General features: G+C 43.9%; 1 protein-coding gene across 15 annotated transcripts in view; it reads right to left on the bottom strand.

Annotated features, from left to right (window-relative positions):
- The window catches only part of PIK3CB (phosphatidylinositol-4,5-bisphosphate 3-kinase catalytic subunit beta), a 182,620-nt gene that overhangs the window by 107,629 nt on the left and 58,064 nt on the right, over positions 1–16,927 (bottom strand). For 12 of the 15 annotated variants that reach the window (XM_043521938.1, XM_043521934.1, XM_037908181.2 and 9 more), the window contains one exon: positions 15,168–15,286. The exons of the other annotated variants lie outside the window; for them this stretch is intronic. The gene's annotated coding sequence lies outside the window, so the exon portion shown is untranslated. The remainder of the gene's footprint in view (positions 1–15,167; positions 15,287–16,927) is intronic. 15 annotated transcript variants of the gene reach the window in all.

The raw sequence follows: 16,927 nt of genomic DNA, 5'->3' as shown, positions 1-16,927 counted from the left end.
CATTATTTATACAGCCACCAAAAAGTGAACCTCACAAAACATATGGTTGTTTTTATATTATCCTAATCAACATCAAATGCAGCGTCTTATCTTTATGAAACCATCTAGTAAGCTAAATGCTATACAGCACCATAATATACTAAAAACATGCTTTTAGTACAATATGATTGTGTTTAATTGGTTTCCAATATTTAAACAGCTATCAAAGATAATTGTAGACAGTTTTAAAACTGAAGTTAAAACTTGATTCACAAAAGTAAAAATTGACAAACTATATGATCTTTCCCCAAAGTAATTTCTTACATTTCCTTATGAAAACAGTAATCTTTAAAAAAAAAAAATTATACCTTTGCTTTCGGCAACCTTTAGGGCAGGGGTCGGCAACCTTTTAGAAATGGTGTGCTGAGTCTTCATTTATTCACTTTAATTTAAGGTTTCAGTGCCAATAATACATTTTAACATTTTTAGAAGGTCTCTCTCTATACGTCTATATATTATATAACTAAACTGTTGTCGTATGTAAACAAGGTTTTCAAAATGTTTAAGAAGCTTCATTTAAAATTAAATTAAAATGCTGATCTTACACCGCCGACCTGCTCAGCCCGCCGCCGGCTTGGGGTTCCGTACACCTAGGGCAGCAGTGGGCTGAGCGGGGCCTGTGGCCGGGACCCGGCTGGCAAGGGGCCGGCAGCCAGAACCCCAGACCAGCAGTGGGCTGAGCGGGGCCGGCGGCCAGGACCCCAGATCAGCAGTGGGCTGACTAGCCTGCTGCCAGTCTGGGGTTCTGTCGTTGGGCTCCTGCCAGCCAGGGTCCCAGCTGCCGGCCCTGCTCAGACCGCTGCTGGTCTGGGGTCCCGGCCCTATCCACATAGAGTAGGTACCTACCTTCTCCCTGGTTCTAGACATTCTCTTCCTCTCTCTGCACTGAGATGAGGGTGGGAGTGCGCTGAGAACAGGGCTGGGGGTCATCTGGGCAGCTCCCATTTGGTGCGAGGGATGCAGGTGGGAGTGCGTGCAAGAGCTCCCGTTTGGTGGTGGGGATGTGGGGGGGTGCAAGAGTCAGGGCATGGGGTGTGGGGGGCAGCTGGGTATGTGTGGGGGGTGCCGGAGTCAGGGCTGGGTTGTGGGAAGGTTCAGGGGGCAGGGCACAGGGCTGGAATGTGTGAGGGGGGTGCAGGGCAGAGGGCTGGGGTGTGGGGGGGGTTGCAGGGGTCAGGGCAGTGGCCTGGGGTCGTGGGGGTGTTCCCAGCCCCCTGCCCTGAGCGGCTCACGGCAGGGGGCTGGAGGGGATATGCCGATTCCACCCCCTTCCCCAAGGTCGCCGGAGCAGACAGCGTGCTGCGGCTCCGCTTTTCCCTCTCCCCTCCGTAGCAAGGGCCGTCAGCTGATCAGCTGCAGGGAGGGAGAGGGGCAGGAACCCAGCATGCTGGGGGAAGAGACGGGGGAAGTGAGAAGCTTGCCTGCCCGCAAGGAGAGAGCGGTGGGCAGGGGGCAGAGAAGAGCAGGCCGGGCAGGGCAGGATTTTTAATGGCACGCTGCTTTCTACCAGGGTAGGCAGACGGCGGCATGCCATTAAAAACTGGCTCATGTGCCGTCTTTGGCACACGTGCCATAGGTTGCCGACCCCTGCTTTAGAGCTTTTTCAGGGGGGAAAATTTTTTTTTTTTTTTAAACTCCAAAAGGGAAGGAAGGCCGCATTTATTTTCATTAAGAAAGTTAAGAATTCTACTTCCGCACACGTGCCATAGAACAAGACCAGAGTCTAAAACGCAGATAAGGTTAAATAAAATTTTATGCCAATGAATGAATAACTGCAAAGCTTTCAAGTTGTGTTATGAAAATTTTGGATAACAGCTGGGTTTAGCTACAACCAGAAAAATTTACCCCCTAAGGAATGGCATAATGAAAATAAAGCAATTCAATTCAAGATCTCAATTCTGCAAAAATTATACACATGCTTAACTTTAATTACTAAAAATATTTAAAAGAGTCTTATTGAGGTCAGCAGGGTTACTCCTGGGATAAAGTTTTAAGTCTTTGCAGGAAGCAGGTCCAATATTGCAAAGGAGAAATGCAAGTCTTCTATCTTGTATATAGCCAATCTCAATGAGCTTTGTGATGTAGCAACATTAGGTACATCAAAATATCATGGTAAACGTACACAAAATTATTGTTCTCACTAACCTTAACACATGGTAGAGACCTTTTTATGAAGCATTAAGAGAAAAACTTCCTTGAAAAATATCAATGTTAACTAATCCTAAATATTAGAATGCTAACGGCTTCCAGAATAATAACTTCATCCTGAATTATTTTGGACTGTATGGTACTCTGAGGCTAAAAGCTGAACTCTGAGTTTATTATAAATCAGGGTATGATTCTTACATGTTTAATAAGAAGCATCATATTACTACGCTAAAATTATCATTAAAAAATTCCCATCCCAGCACATCCTTAAGTTCAGAGAGGCTTTGTCTCAGAGTAATGTCTATATATTGTTTACATTATGTTTGAAAATTGAATTCAGAAAGTGTTGCCATTCATCCAGTTTAAATACAAATACTGGATAGCTAGTCTGGGGACAAGAACTTTGTTGGCCTGTAGGGATGAAAGTGTGAGAGACGCATGGGATGGAGAAACAGAAATGAGTTAAAGAATTTAATTTATAACTTTTATTAACACTTTCCCTTTCAGTACTCTGACAATCCTACATACTTTCTTTAAAAGTAATTATCAGCAGAAGACTATAATCTATGAGAAACATCTTGCACCTCCATCAGCATCCATTTTAAATCATATGTGGCATATATCAAGTTATTGACATCCAAAATTAATCCAAGTTAGCTCAGTCCTTTTAAAATAAACATGTTGGATCTTGTCTTGTATGTTTAGGTTGGAAATTTTCCTTTTCTCCTGAACTCCATACTCCAGAGATTAAATGTTTAAATAGGGACCTGGCAGAGTGTGGCGTTCCATTATTTTAAAATTAACAAAACAAAACCATAATGCAGTACCTCATCTGCTAACATGAAGAATTACAAATTATTCACCAGAACAGAATGAAAGAGTGTGGGGCGCTGGAAAGAAAAAACAAATGTATCAGCAATATAACGTAAAATACTGAAGGCCTGATTATGACACCCTTACTTTGTCCGGTAGCACTTACTCTCCTGAACAGCCTCATAAGGCAAGCATACAATCTAATCCTATATGAATTCTTCATATACTTTAGAAATCAGTAGTAATTTGTACATCTGAAAGCATATTGTGCACCCCATCACCAGCCAAGACGTGATCAGAATTCCTTTAAAATGAAATACCAATACTTGACCTCAAACTGATATACGGAAAACTGGCAAAAAATGTTCAGATATGCACTAAGAAAAGGTAGTGCTCCATCATGCAGGGACTGTCTTTTTGTTCCGTGTTTGTACAGCACCTAGCATAATGGGGTCTTGGTCCATGACTAGGGCTCCTAGATACTATAGTAATACAAATAATAAATATTAAATCAGTTTATTTTAAGCTGCCTCTTTCAAACAGCAAGCCACAATTTAAATATTTACAAGGGACTAGCTTAAATGATTTGTATTTGATCAACTGAGTAAAACTTTTAAATACAGAAAAGCCTTTTCTATTCTAGTTTTCGCTGAAAACTAATATGAAGTTTTAAGTAGAAGGTAATAACAACATGAAAAACTAATTTGCTCCCGTTAACTTTATCAATTTAAAGTTCTGCTTGCCCAGTATTTAACTTTGTGTGTTGTAACAACTTGTTGCAACTGTTAAACTCCACATTTCAAGATGAACACCACTGACATCAATACAGTCTTTATCTACTACTTGTTCTGTCATGTGGCAGTCAAGAGACTAAGTAAGACTCTTGCAGCAATGAAAACAGTTAGAAAAGGCCACAACAATATCTCACTGTCTGTGGCAGACTAGAGGACAATCTAACCACAGTAATATACTAGGAAACAGCAGCAGCGTAACACATAGTCTAAGGACAAGAAACACCAGGCATTGACAACTTCATCTTTGTAATCATTTTTCTAAATACGTAAACATTCAATACTCTAAAAATCAATAAAGAACCATGAAAGGAAACATTTGAGAATGAAGGAGAGAAGGGTATCTGGTGACAAAGCTGGATAAGCAAGTTAGAATATGAAGTGTGGTTTGTTATACTTTATGACATTTTCAAAATAAAACGTCAACAAAAAACCCTTCTTCCTTACTCAAGGGAGAAATTCACATCCCTCATGCAGAGCTTGTGAATGGGATGTGTCCAAGGGAACTGATGCACACATTGGGTGATATATGGAACTGAAAACTTTTCTTCACTTAAAACTGAAAGTCAGTGTAAGAGAAGTCCCTAACCCCAAGATCACAGTCTATACAAGACAAATGATGGAAGAAAAAGCATTAGTATTTCCATTTTACAAATAAAAACTAAGGTACAGACAGATTCAGTGCTTAGACCAAATTCACACTGCAAGTCTGTGGATTTTTCTTGGGTCAATTGCATTTCCTGAACAGAGTGGAAGCACTGCGGCCTTGCTACATTTTGGCCATCTGCAGCTGTACAGATCAATTTCAACTTAAATGGTTTAACAATTAAAAAAAAAATACAAATAGCATGATTAAAAACACTGAAGTCAGTGAAGCCAGAAGATGTTTTCATCCGAGTACTTTCATATACAACTGGCATTCCAAAATTATGGCAAAGCTTATAAAATTCAAAACATCTAAAACGTTGCCATGAAGAGGTTTTTCTAAATCGTAAATTACTATAAATATTGCATCTATTTCCCAGGAGTCTGTTTAAACTGGCATGAACTGACTATATGCAATAAGACTAGATAGCCCCTTTTAGTGAGGACTGTTGATGAAATTTGATTTTAAAAAAATAAACAGCATTTACCTTTCTGAGAAAAATGTAGACACATAATATGGCATATATTTTAAGCTTATTGCTTTAATTGTTGGGTAATATTTAGACTGGTATGAAAAAGATGTGTATGAATTTAAGCAATCAAGATAGATTTCTTCCTTTTCTTTTTAAACTAAATATACAAGTAAGCATTTCCAGCATCAAAAATTAAGAATTGTTGGGCTTTTTATATTGTTTTGTTCAGTTAATTTTTGTAGCCTTATTTCATTTTAACATTATTCTACCACCTCCCTCATATTTTAATCTGCATTAAACAATAAAAGTTGAGGACAAGATTTTCAAATGTGAGTACCTACAGCTGAGCTTCTACTTCCATATTTATATAGTTAAATAAAAACAGTTATCACTGGGCAGTTAAACCTCCCAATGACTCCAAGTACATTTGTAGGTTCTCAAAACAAGTGATAAAAAAAAATCAGGCCTCTGTTACTAAAGTTACAAGCTTAATTTTAGGCACCCCAGTTTGAAAGTCTGTCTTGAATTTAATTAGCATTACTCTTGGGGGAATTCTGCGTCACTGTGCAATGCAGAATTGTGCCGAAATTAACGCTGTGTGCGCAGAATTTCCTTTCCCCCACAGAAATGGACTACAGTGCTGCTGGCCACCACTAGCGGCTGCCGAACCTGGAAGAGTCCAGCTCACACATAGAAGACACTGCCAGTGGGAGGTGGAGGGAGCTAGAGGGTTCCTAGCAGCTGCAGTTCCCAGCACACCCTAAGGGAAGGAGACAGCGGCGAGCAGGAAACTCCATGCAAGGTTGGGACCAAGCATCCGGCTGTTTCTCCCTCTGGATCCCTAAGCTCTGTGGGGGAGGAAGGGAGACAGGTGTCTGGGGTGTGGGGGCCATGGCTGGGCTCTGATGGGGGGAGGGTATGCACCATTGGTGTACAGAAGGATTTGGTCATGGGGTTCACAGAGAAGTTGAGGCATGTATGCGATAGCACTCCCCCACACTATACAGCTGACTTTTCTCACTCCACTACAGTAAAAATCAGTTTTGATTGGTCAAGAAGCAAGGGGGATTAAAAAGGGGTCAGCGACGCAGCTGCCGTACACGAACTCCATCTGAACTTTCTTACCACTGTTCTCAGAATGTGTTTCCACCTCCACTGGGGCCACTAGGCACTACTGTAATACAAACAGGAATAATGCACACACTACATAGAGGATTTATTGTAGAGTGCTGTTTGAAACTTTCAAACATTCTGATTGAGTTCTGTTTAAATTTCAAAGTATTTGATAACCTCTTGATTTTATGCCAAGTATTGACAAAACATTGAAATGAAGAGATAACGATATGGATATTTAATCTGAAGGATTTGACCATTTTTATGAACTATTTTAACCTGCAGTATTTTTTAAGAATTTAGGCAGCTCCTCAAAAAAAGGGGCTTGCATTAAGGTTTGCAGTAAGAGTTTCAGTACTGCTTAAATGAAGACACTTAAATGTTCAGTATTAACTAACCTACTGCAGTCAAGAAGGGAGCATTTGCTTTCCTTAGTTATGAAAAATACCAGTTCACAGGTCTGTGACGTTGCACCCCATAATGCTTTATGGAAATATGCTTATGAAAGTAAATATGACATAACTGGAATATGTTTTATGCTAGATATGCCACGTAACATCTCTGCAAAGGTTATGATCTACTGGATATATTCATCTTATTTGTATGAATGTATCACTTTTGTATTCAAAGTTATGAATATTGGCTATGTACTTGTTTAATTTTAAGTAGCCTCAGTGAAGCAGTTGGTCAGCTTTCTGAGAAAAGACTATTCTCAGTAAGTGCCCAATCAAGAAACGCTTAAGCTAACAATGAACTTGGAGATGCCAATCCACATCTGACCGTTCCCGGGAATGCGGCCTGGCTGGTAAGGAACTCAGTCATGCACGGACATGTGACTTGCCCATGTGACTCCAAATCTCCATCTTGGAGCTGGATTTTGGATAGGAGAGAGGAGGGCGTCTCCACCCACAAGAGAACGTCTATTTAAGTCCATGGAGACCCCTCCATTCTGTCTTAAACTGGCTCAAAAGATAGCCTCTCCACCCCAAAAGGATACTTGAAAGAAACTGGAACAAAGGACAGTAACCACACGGGTGTCAGTGATTGCTGGACCCAGACAAAAAGGAGGCTAGTCTGTAAAAGAAACTTATTGGAATATTTCTGAGGGTGAGATTTCATCTATAATCACTATCTTACTTATCAGGCTTAGACTTTCGTGTTTTATTTTATTTTGTTTGCTAATTCACTTTGTTCTGTGTGTTATTATTTGGAACCACTTAAATCCTACTTTTTGTATTTAATAAAATCACTTTTTACTTATTAACCCAGAGTATGCATTAACACCTTGGGGGGGTGGGGAACAGCTGTGCATCTCTCTCTATCAGTGTTATAGAGGGCGAACAATTTATGAGTTTACCCTGTATAATCTTTATACAGCGTAAAACGGATTTATTTGGGGTTTGGACCCCATTGGGAGCTGGGCAGCTCAGTGTTGGAGACAGGAACACTTCTTAAGCTGTTTTCAGTTAAGCCTGCAGCTTGTGTGGGACGTGGTTTAGACCCGGGTCTGTGTTTGTAGCAGGCTAGCGTGTCTGGCACAACCAGGCAGGGTTCTGAATTCCCAAGCTGCCAAGGAAAAACAGGCTTAGAGATAGTCCCAGCACATCAGTTGGTAGCTCCCAAGGGGTTTTCTGTGATCCAACCCGTCACAAGGTCCTTCTGGGCTTTCGATAGAAACACTTGATCTCTCCTTCCCTACTAATAGTGAATGCAATTGGCAGCTCATCATTGTTTCAATGTGTGGGGTTACTTTAATTTTTATTCCTTTGTTTGGAGCTGCTGTAACACATGAGAAGTGTCTGTGGAGTATAATCAGAAAAACTTTTTTTTTCCAAAGCTGGCAATATTTTAGAATAAAAATGGTCCCCACTAAAAATCATTGTGCTGAAAGTCTGTTAAAGAACAAGCATTACAAATGGAATTCTATCTCATATGTACGAATTTTGCATTAATTCCTTTTGAGTTTGTTATAAAAATGTAATGCATTTGAAGACCACAAGGTCCTTTCATGTTGTTATTTTTGGCCATGACCTTTCTAGCACATACTAGACTGGCCCGGAAAACCAATGCATAAAGTAAAAATAACCTTTGTTCTTCTGATTTTAACTATTCTTCCTTCATCACCACAACATGCAAGTTACATCCAGATGCTAAATCACAGAATCGTAGGATTCGAAGGGACCTTGAGAGGTCCTCTAACACAGTTTCCTGCACTCAAGGCAAGACTAAGTATTATCTAGACCATCTCTGACAGGTGTTTGTCTAACCTGCTCTTAAAAATCTCCAATTACAGAGATTCCACAACCTCCCTAGGCAATTTATTCCAGTGCTTAACTACCCTAACAGAAAGTTTTCCCTAATGTCAACCTAAAAATCACCTTTGTTGCAATTTAAACCCATTGCTTCTTGTCCCATCCTCAGAGGTTAACAAGAACAATTTTTCTCCCTCTTCCTTATAACAACCTTTTCAGTACTTGAAAATGGTTGTGCCTCCTTCCCCTCCGTACTTGTCTTCACTTCTCCAGACTAAACAAACCCAATTTTTTCAATCTTCCCTCGTAGGTCGTATTTTCTAGATCTTTAATGATTTTTTTCCTCTCCTCTGGACTTTCTTCAATTTGTTCACTTCTTTCCTGATATGCGGCGCTCATAACTGGACCCAGGCCTAATCAGCACAGAGTAGAGCAGAATTACTTCTTGCGTCTTGTTTACAACACGCCTGCTAATGAATTCCAGAATGATGTTTGCTTTTTTTGCAACGGTGTTACGTTACTGATTCATATTTAGCTTGTGATCCAGATCCCTTTCTGCAGTACTCCATTCTAGGCAATCATTTCCCATTTTGTACATATGCAATTGATTGTTCCTTCCTAGGTGTAGTACTTTGCATTTGTCCTTATTTGCTTCAGACCATTTCTCCTGTTTGTCCAGACCATTTTGAATTTTAATCCTATCCTCCAAAGCACTTTCAAGCCCTCGCAGCTTGGTATCATCTACAAACTTTATATCTGTACTCTCTATGCCATTATCTAAAATCACTGATGAAGATATTGAACAGAACCGGACCAAGAACTGATCCCTGCAGGACCCCACTTGATATGCCCTTCCAGCTTGACTGTGAACCACTGATATCTGTTTGGAAAACTATTACCAGAAGTAGTTATGCACACACCTTATAGTAGCCCCATCTAGGATGTATTTCCCTAGTTTGTTTATAAGAAGGTCATGCGAGACCGTATAAAACGGTTACTTACCTTCTCGTATCTGTTGTTCTTCGAGATGTGTTGTTCATGTCCATTCCAATCAGGTGTGTTCGTGTGCACGTGCACAGTAGCCAGATTTTTCCCTAACAGCATCTGTCAGGTCGGCCTAGGTGCCCCCTGGAGTCGCGCCATCATGGTGCTCAATATAGACCCCAGTTGACCCGCCACTGCTTCAGTTCCTTCTTGCTGGCTACTCCAACAGAGGGGTAGGAGGGTGGGTATTGGAATGGACATGAACAACACACCTCGAAGAACAGTTACGAGAAGGTGAGTAAACTGTTTTTTCTTCAAGTGCTTGTTCATGTCAATTCCAGTCAGGTGACCCACAAGACTAAATTCAGGAGGCAGGGTTGGAGTCTTCTACTGACTGGAGCACTGCTCGTCTGAAGGCTGCAGCGTCTCTGGCCTACTGGGTAATAGCATAGTGCGTGATGAAAGTACGATGTGGTCCTCCATCCACAGTGGGGACCTGCATCAGGAATGCTGTTACTGAAGCCTGGGCCCTGGTAGAGAGCGCAGTGACTCGGGCTGTGGGAACCCCTGCTAGGATGTAGGGCTCATGAATGCAGGACATGATCCATGATAAAATGCATTGTGACGACACAGGCAGACCTTTCATTCTGTCCACCACTGCCACGAATAACTGGACCAATTTTCTAAATGGCTCCATTCTCTCAATGTAAAAGGCTAGTGCCCTGCGGACATCCAGTGAGTGAAGTCTCTGCTCCCTGCCAGTCGAGTGCAGCTTAGGGTAGAATACCAGGAGAAAGATGTCCTGGTTGATGTGAAACTGTGACACAACCTTCAGGAGGAAACCCTGTCCTTATAGAACACGTGTAAGGAGGCTTTGATGTTAGAGCCTTGAGCTCAGACACCCTCCTGGCCGAGGTTATCGCTACCATGAACGCCACCTTGTAAGACAGGTAGAGCACGGAGCATGTCACCAACTGTTCAAAGGGTGGTCCTATGAGCCTAGAGGACCAGGGTGAGGTCCAAAGTGGGGACAGGCTGACGGATGTGAGGGTACAGTCTGTCGAGTCCATTTAAAAATCGGCTGACCACAAAGTTAGCAAACATTAAGAGGCCCCCCTGTGCCCGGATGAAAGGCCAATATGGCGGCTCAGTCTGCTCCTACTGAAGAAAACAAAAGCCCCTGCTGCTTCAGATGGAGGAGGTAGTCCAGAATGAGCAGCACTGAGGCTAGTGTTGGGAATGAAAGCCGCTGCGCCGATCACATTGAAAATCTCTTCCACTTGTAGGTAGGTGGCTCTAGTAGAGGGTTTCCTGCTGCCAAGGACTAGTCTAACCTGGTTTGAACAGGAAAGCTCCATTGGGTTCAACCACGGAGCTTCCACACCATGAGGTGAAGCGAGACACAGTTCAGATGTTGAAGATAACCATGATCTTGCATCAGAAGGTCCTGGAAGAGTGGAAGAGTGACCGGGGCTTCCAGAGACATGACTAGGAGAGATGTGTACCAGTGCTGACAGGGCCAGGCTGGTGCTATCAATATGACCTGAGCTCATTCCCTCCAGATCTTGAGGAGTATCTTGTGAATGAGCGGTATGGGTGGAAAGGAGATGGCCTCCCCATGGAAGGAGGAACACATCTGCTCTGGAGCCCGGGCTGTGATTCTGGAAGGAGCACAACTGCTGGCACTTCCTGTTATGCTGCATGGTAAATAGGTCTATCTGGAGAAAGCCTCACCTCTGGAAGATTGAAAACGTGACGTCTGGCCGAAGGGACTAATCGTGGATGTGAAATGACCCGCTGAGGTTGTCTGCCAGCTCATTCTGTACCCCGGGGAGATATGATGCTTGCAAGTGTATTGTATGTTCCACACAGAAGTCCCACAGCATGAGGGCTTCTTGGCACAGGGGAGAGGAGCCTGCGCCCCCATTTGCTGATATAGAACATTGCTATTTTTTTGTCCATCATAACAGATACACGTCTCGTTAAGTGTGCACGGAAGGTCTGGAATGCTCGGCGCACTGCTCTCTGACTTTGATGTGGAGAGCCAGGTCTGCGTGAGACCAGAGACCTTGGGTCCTGTGGTCTCCCAGATGAGCTCCCCAGCCCAAGTCTGATGCGTCCGTCACTAGCGAGAGAGACGGCTGCGGACTAGTGAAGGGGACCCCGGAGTACACCTCCAGAGGGTCAAGCCACCACAGGAGGGAGTTAAGGACTGGAAGAGGCGGGGTCACGATCCTGTCCAAGCTGTCCCAGGCTGGGCAATACACTGACGTGAGCCACGACTGAAGAGATCGAAGCCTGAAGTCTGGCATGCTACACTACATAGGTACAGGCAGCCATGTGACAGAGAAGCTTCAGGCAGTTCCTTGCTGTGGGGGTGGGAAACTGTCTGATGCCTCAAATGATATCCGTTGGGGCCTTAAATCTTGCTTCCAGCAGGAATGGCCCTGGCTTGGGTCGAGTCCAGTACTGCCCCTGTAAACTCTATCCTCTGGACAGGGGACAGAGTCCATTTTGCTTCATTTAGAAGGTTGTCAAAGGTGGCTCTGATGAATCTGACCTGAACTTCCACTTGGGTACTGGAATGGCCCTTGATCAGCCAGCCGTCAAAGTACAGAAACGCCTGTACCTGGTGCCTGCGCAGGAACACCGCGACAACTGCCATGCACTTGGTGAAGACTCGAGATGCTGCTGACAGGCCAAATGGAAAGACTGAATTGGTAGTGGATACTAGTCACAACAAACCTGAGGTACTTTCTGTGGGGCTGAGTAACTGCAATATGAAAATACGTGTCCTTCAAGTCGAGGGCAGCATACCAGTCTGCTGGATCCAGTGAGGGGATGATGGAGGCCAAACAGACCGTGTGCAACTTGAGTTTCTTCACGAACTTGTTGAGTTCTCGCAGGTCCAAGATGGGACTGAGGCCGCCCTTGGCTTTCAGTATTAGGAAATACTGGGAATAGAAGCCCTTGCCCTTCTGCGCCTGAGGAACCTCTTCCACTGCCCCTAGCAATAGGAGCGAGTGCAGCTCCTGTATAAGGAATGCTCATGAGAGGGGTCCCTGAAGAGGGATGGGGAAACGAGGTGGAAGAGCAGGAAGGCACAGAATTGGGTGGAGTATCCCTTCTCTACCGTGTGGAGCACCCAGCAGTCCGAAGTAATACAGGACCATGCACAGTAGAAAGGGGACAGTCGGGGTGAAAAGGTAAGGCGGGGTGGATCCAGATCTCGCTCTTGTGCGCCATCCTTGACCACACCTTCAAAAGACCGGTTTGGCCCCTGAAGATGGCTTGGATTGTCCCGAGCTCTGGCCAAAGGATTGACACGGCCTTCTCCTGCTGTTCCAATTTCTCCTTCTGGAGCCATCTTGGCGATTCTGATGACCAAACCATTGAGGAGGCTGCGGATAGAAGTGTCTCTGCTGCGTTGAGGGCATATAGAGGCCCAGGGACCTGAGGGTGGCTCTGGAGTCTTTAAGGCTATTTATCCTTGTGTCAGTTTTTTCTGAGAAGAGAGTCTCACCCTCAAAAGGCACGTCCTGAATGGTTTGCTATACCTCGTAGGGGACACCAGAAACCTGGAGCCATGAGCCCCTTTCCAGACCTTTCAGGAAACATCCCACGATGGGGTGTGCAAACACGGAACACCGGGCAATGCCGAGATAGCCGTGAGGTGGACTTTAAGAGAGCCGAATGCCAGATGTGGGTCTTTCAAGTGCACTAGATAGTCCAGGATGCACGGGATTGAAGCCTGGAGCGGGAACACCTGCCGTTGAGCACATCAAATGGAAAACCTTTTCCACTTTGCTTCGTACATAATACTGGTAGAAGGTTTGCGGCTTTCCAGGAGCACCTGTCTCACCAAGTCTGAACAGGCAAGCTCAGCCTGGTTCAACCACGGATCCTCCAGACCATGAGATGGAGAGACTGAAGGTCCGGGTGAAGGAGACGACCGGAATTCTGTGAGATGAGGTCGGGGGCGAGAGGTAGACGCAGCAGGGCCCGGATCGACAGCACCAAGAGAGTGGGGTACCAGCCCTGGTGAGGCCAAGCTGGGGCCACCAGTATGACATCCGCCTTGTCCCTGCGGACCTTTAGAAGCACTTTGTAGACCAGAGGAAATGGCAGAAAGGCGTACAGTAACTGACCGGACCACGGAATCGGGAAGGCGTCTGCGATCGACCCCGGGCTGTGACCCCGGAAGGAGCAGAAGGTTGGGCACTTCCTGTTGGTCCGCGTGGGGAACAGATCAATTCAGAGAAACCCCCAGCTGCGGAAAATGGAGTGGATAATGTCTGGACGAATTGACCATTTGTGTATAAGGAAGCGTCTGCTCAAGCTGTCTGCCATTTCTGAACACCCAGCAGGTAGAAGGGCTTCCTGACAGAGAGGAGACAACCGGGCTCCACCTTGTTTGTTTAAATAAAACATGGCCGTGGTGTTGTCCGTCAACACCGCTACACAATGGCCCTGCAAGTGGGACAGGAACGTTTGGCACGCGAGGCAGATAGCCCTGAGTTCTTTGATATTGATATGCAGGGCCAGTTCCTCTACCTGCCATAGACCCGGAGTCATCAGGCTTCCGAGATGCGCCCTCCAGCCCAGCCCAGACGCATCCGTTACCAGGGTCAGAGTGGGCTGGGGAGGGTGGAATGGGACTCCGGCGCCCACCATGTGGGGATCCAGCCACCAACACAGGGAATCGAGGGTATGCCTCTGGACGGTGAGCACCATGTCCAGACTGTCGCGGCCCGGGCGATATACGGACACCAGCCACACCTGTAGGGGCCTGAGCCTCAACCTGGCATGCTGCACCATGTAAGTGCAGGCTGCCATGTGACCCAGCAGCTTGAGACACTGCCTGGCTGTGGTAGTGGAAAAACTGCAGAGACCGGCCATTATGTGTGCAAGGGTTAGACGTCGGGCCTCTGGGAGGAATGCTCTCACTTGGTTCACATCCAGGACAGCCCCAATAAACTCTATACTTGTTGACATTGAGAATGATGCCCAAGTGGTCAAACTTGTCTCTGACTGGAATTGATATGAGCAAGCACTTGAAGAAGAAATATCGTTACCAAAGCATGGAAAGCATTAATGGTCCATACATAGGTGTCAGCAATCCAAAGGGTCTCTCAAATGGAACAATACTTAATGAAATACCAAACAGGGTGGTTACAAATGACAGCTATAAATACAAATTGGGTCACTTTATCTTGGACTATGCTGGTGACTATGGCTCTGAAATATCCATATACAATCCAGAACCAGCTGGATATCAGGATGGGTTTGGGTTCTATTATATTTCTGAACCTCAGGTCAGGTTTGAAAAACAAAGTAAAAAAATGAATCTCTAAATGAGCCTGCAGAGGCTGGTATGTTGCCAGTTCTATAAGCAAACCACCCAGGATTTACAATTCATACTTTACTATCCAATTTTCTTTAATACTATTTTATTTCCCATGTTGCCAAGAAGTGGAACATATTTATAATTAGGGAAAACTGTCGTTTATGATGTAAGTATTACAGCTTCAAATTCAATATCAGATGCAGGCAGAGTTATTAAAATGACCAACAGGTTTTAGGCATATAGCTATCATGTCTTCTCTAGACCACTACCTGTTCACAACCATACACACAAAGAATGCCTGGGAGCTTAGACAGAAGCAGCAGCTATCTCAGTCCACAGGACAGCAATTACCAATGAGATAGCAATGTCCTCTCCAATGATCTTATTAAAAGATTTCACCGGTGCTTTTGCACTCTGACATGTAGATCATTTGACCTCTATAGTATTTTGTAGAACATCGCTCCACACTAATACACTAATGACACACTAAACTGCCATAGACAAGACTTTTTTAAAAAAAATAATAAACAAAATTAAAGAAAGGCTTCACAGTGATACTTACTTCAGAGATGTGCTCCTGTTTGAGTGTCACTTGACAATGAATTTATTTTTGTTAAGCATAGTTTCCTTGTAATCACTACTGTTTTCTCTGAAGACTTTGTGCGATGATCCAAAAGTGACCTTAAAAACCAAAGCCAAAATAAAAAAAGCTGAGTAAATCTTGACAGAATGTAATTAAACAAATTAAAATCTACACTATTTGTCATTTTATGTGCTCCATAAATTCTCAATGAAAAAATGCCACAGATTAACCAGCACATTTCCGTTCTTTTCACATACTATACAAGAATATAAATGTCACACGGTCTAGTACAGCATTTCTCACATGCGGCCACCATGGCTGCATGAGGCCACAAGGCCCTGCAGACACAGCATCCTGGGTTGTGATTGGCGGGAAGGGGGCAAAGTAGCAGCCCTTTCCTCTCCCTGTTGCTCCTGGATGCACAGCCTTGGTGTTGGTTGCTGGGGCCACCAGCAGAGTTGGGTCCTGCCCTCCTCTGGAGACACCTGGGGCACAATGCGGGAGCAGCAGGCAGCCAATGAGTTCCCACCTTCCCAGAGGCAGTGAGGCTCAGGCTTTGGGCTTCAGCCCTGGGGTGGGCTCACATTCAATTTGTGATCCACTATAAAAGGATCTGGAGGTTCAGCAGTACTACTGACTAGCCAGTTATTTCCCATTTTGTAGTTGTGTGTTTGATTTTTCCTTCCTAAGTGCAATGCTTTGCAATTGTCTTTACTGATTTTCATCTTGTTGAATTCAGACCAATTCTCCAATTTATCAACAAATGCCCTTTTGAATTCTAATCTAGTCCTCCAAAGTGCAAATGACCCCTCCCAGTTTGGTACCATTTGCAGATTTTATAAGCATATATTTCATGCCATTATCCAAGTCATTGATCAAATACAGGAATCAGGACAGACCCCATGGGACCCCACTAGACAAATCCTCAGTTTGACAGCAAACCATTGATAACTACTCTTTGAGTGTCTTTTTAACCAGTTGCCTACCCACCTTACACTAATTTCATCTAGACCACATTTCCCTAGTTTGTTTATGAAAATGTCATGTGGGACCATGTCAAAAGCCTTACTAAAATCATGACACACTGCATCTTACTGTTTCCACAAATCCACTGGGTCAGTAACTGTCAAAGGAAATTAGATTGGTTTGGCATCATTTGTTCTTGACAAATTTATGTTGGCTATTACTTAAAACTCTAATATCCTCTTGGTGCTTGCTAACTATTAATAATTTGTTCATGTATTGTTCAGATATCGAAATTAGGCTGACTGTTCTCCTTTTTCAGTGTAGGAATCATGTTTGTCTTTTCTAGTTCTCTGGGACCTCACCCCTCCTCCATGAGCTCTCAAAGATAAATCACAAATGGTTCTGAGGTGGCTTCAGCTAGTTCCTTAAATACCCTAAGATTAATTTCATCAGGCCATGCTGACCTGAATACATCTAACTTATCTGAATATTCTTTAACCTGTTCTTTCCCTATTCCAGCTTATGTTCCTTCACCCTTGTTGTTAATATTAATTGTGTTAAGCATCTGGTCACCATTAACCTTTTTAGTGAAGACTGAAGCAAAATACACATTAAACACCTCAGCTTTTTTGGTGTCATCCATTATCAGCTCTTCTTCTCCATGCTAAGTAGAGGACGTACACTTTCCTGTGTCTTTCTCTTACTGCAATATACTCTTCTTGTTGCCCTTTATGTCCCTGGCTAAGTGTAACTCATTTTGCACCTTAACCTTT

Source organism: Chelonia mydas, chromosome 9 (assembly GCF_015237465.2).
Source record: "Chelonia mydas isolate rCheMyd1 chromosome 9, rCheMyd1.pri.v2, whole genome shotgun sequence".
NCBI classification, from domain to species: Eukaryota; Metazoa; Chordata; order Testudines; family Cheloniidae; genus Chelonia; species Chelonia mydas.
This window is presented reverse-complemented; position numbering and strand designations above follow the sequence as displayed.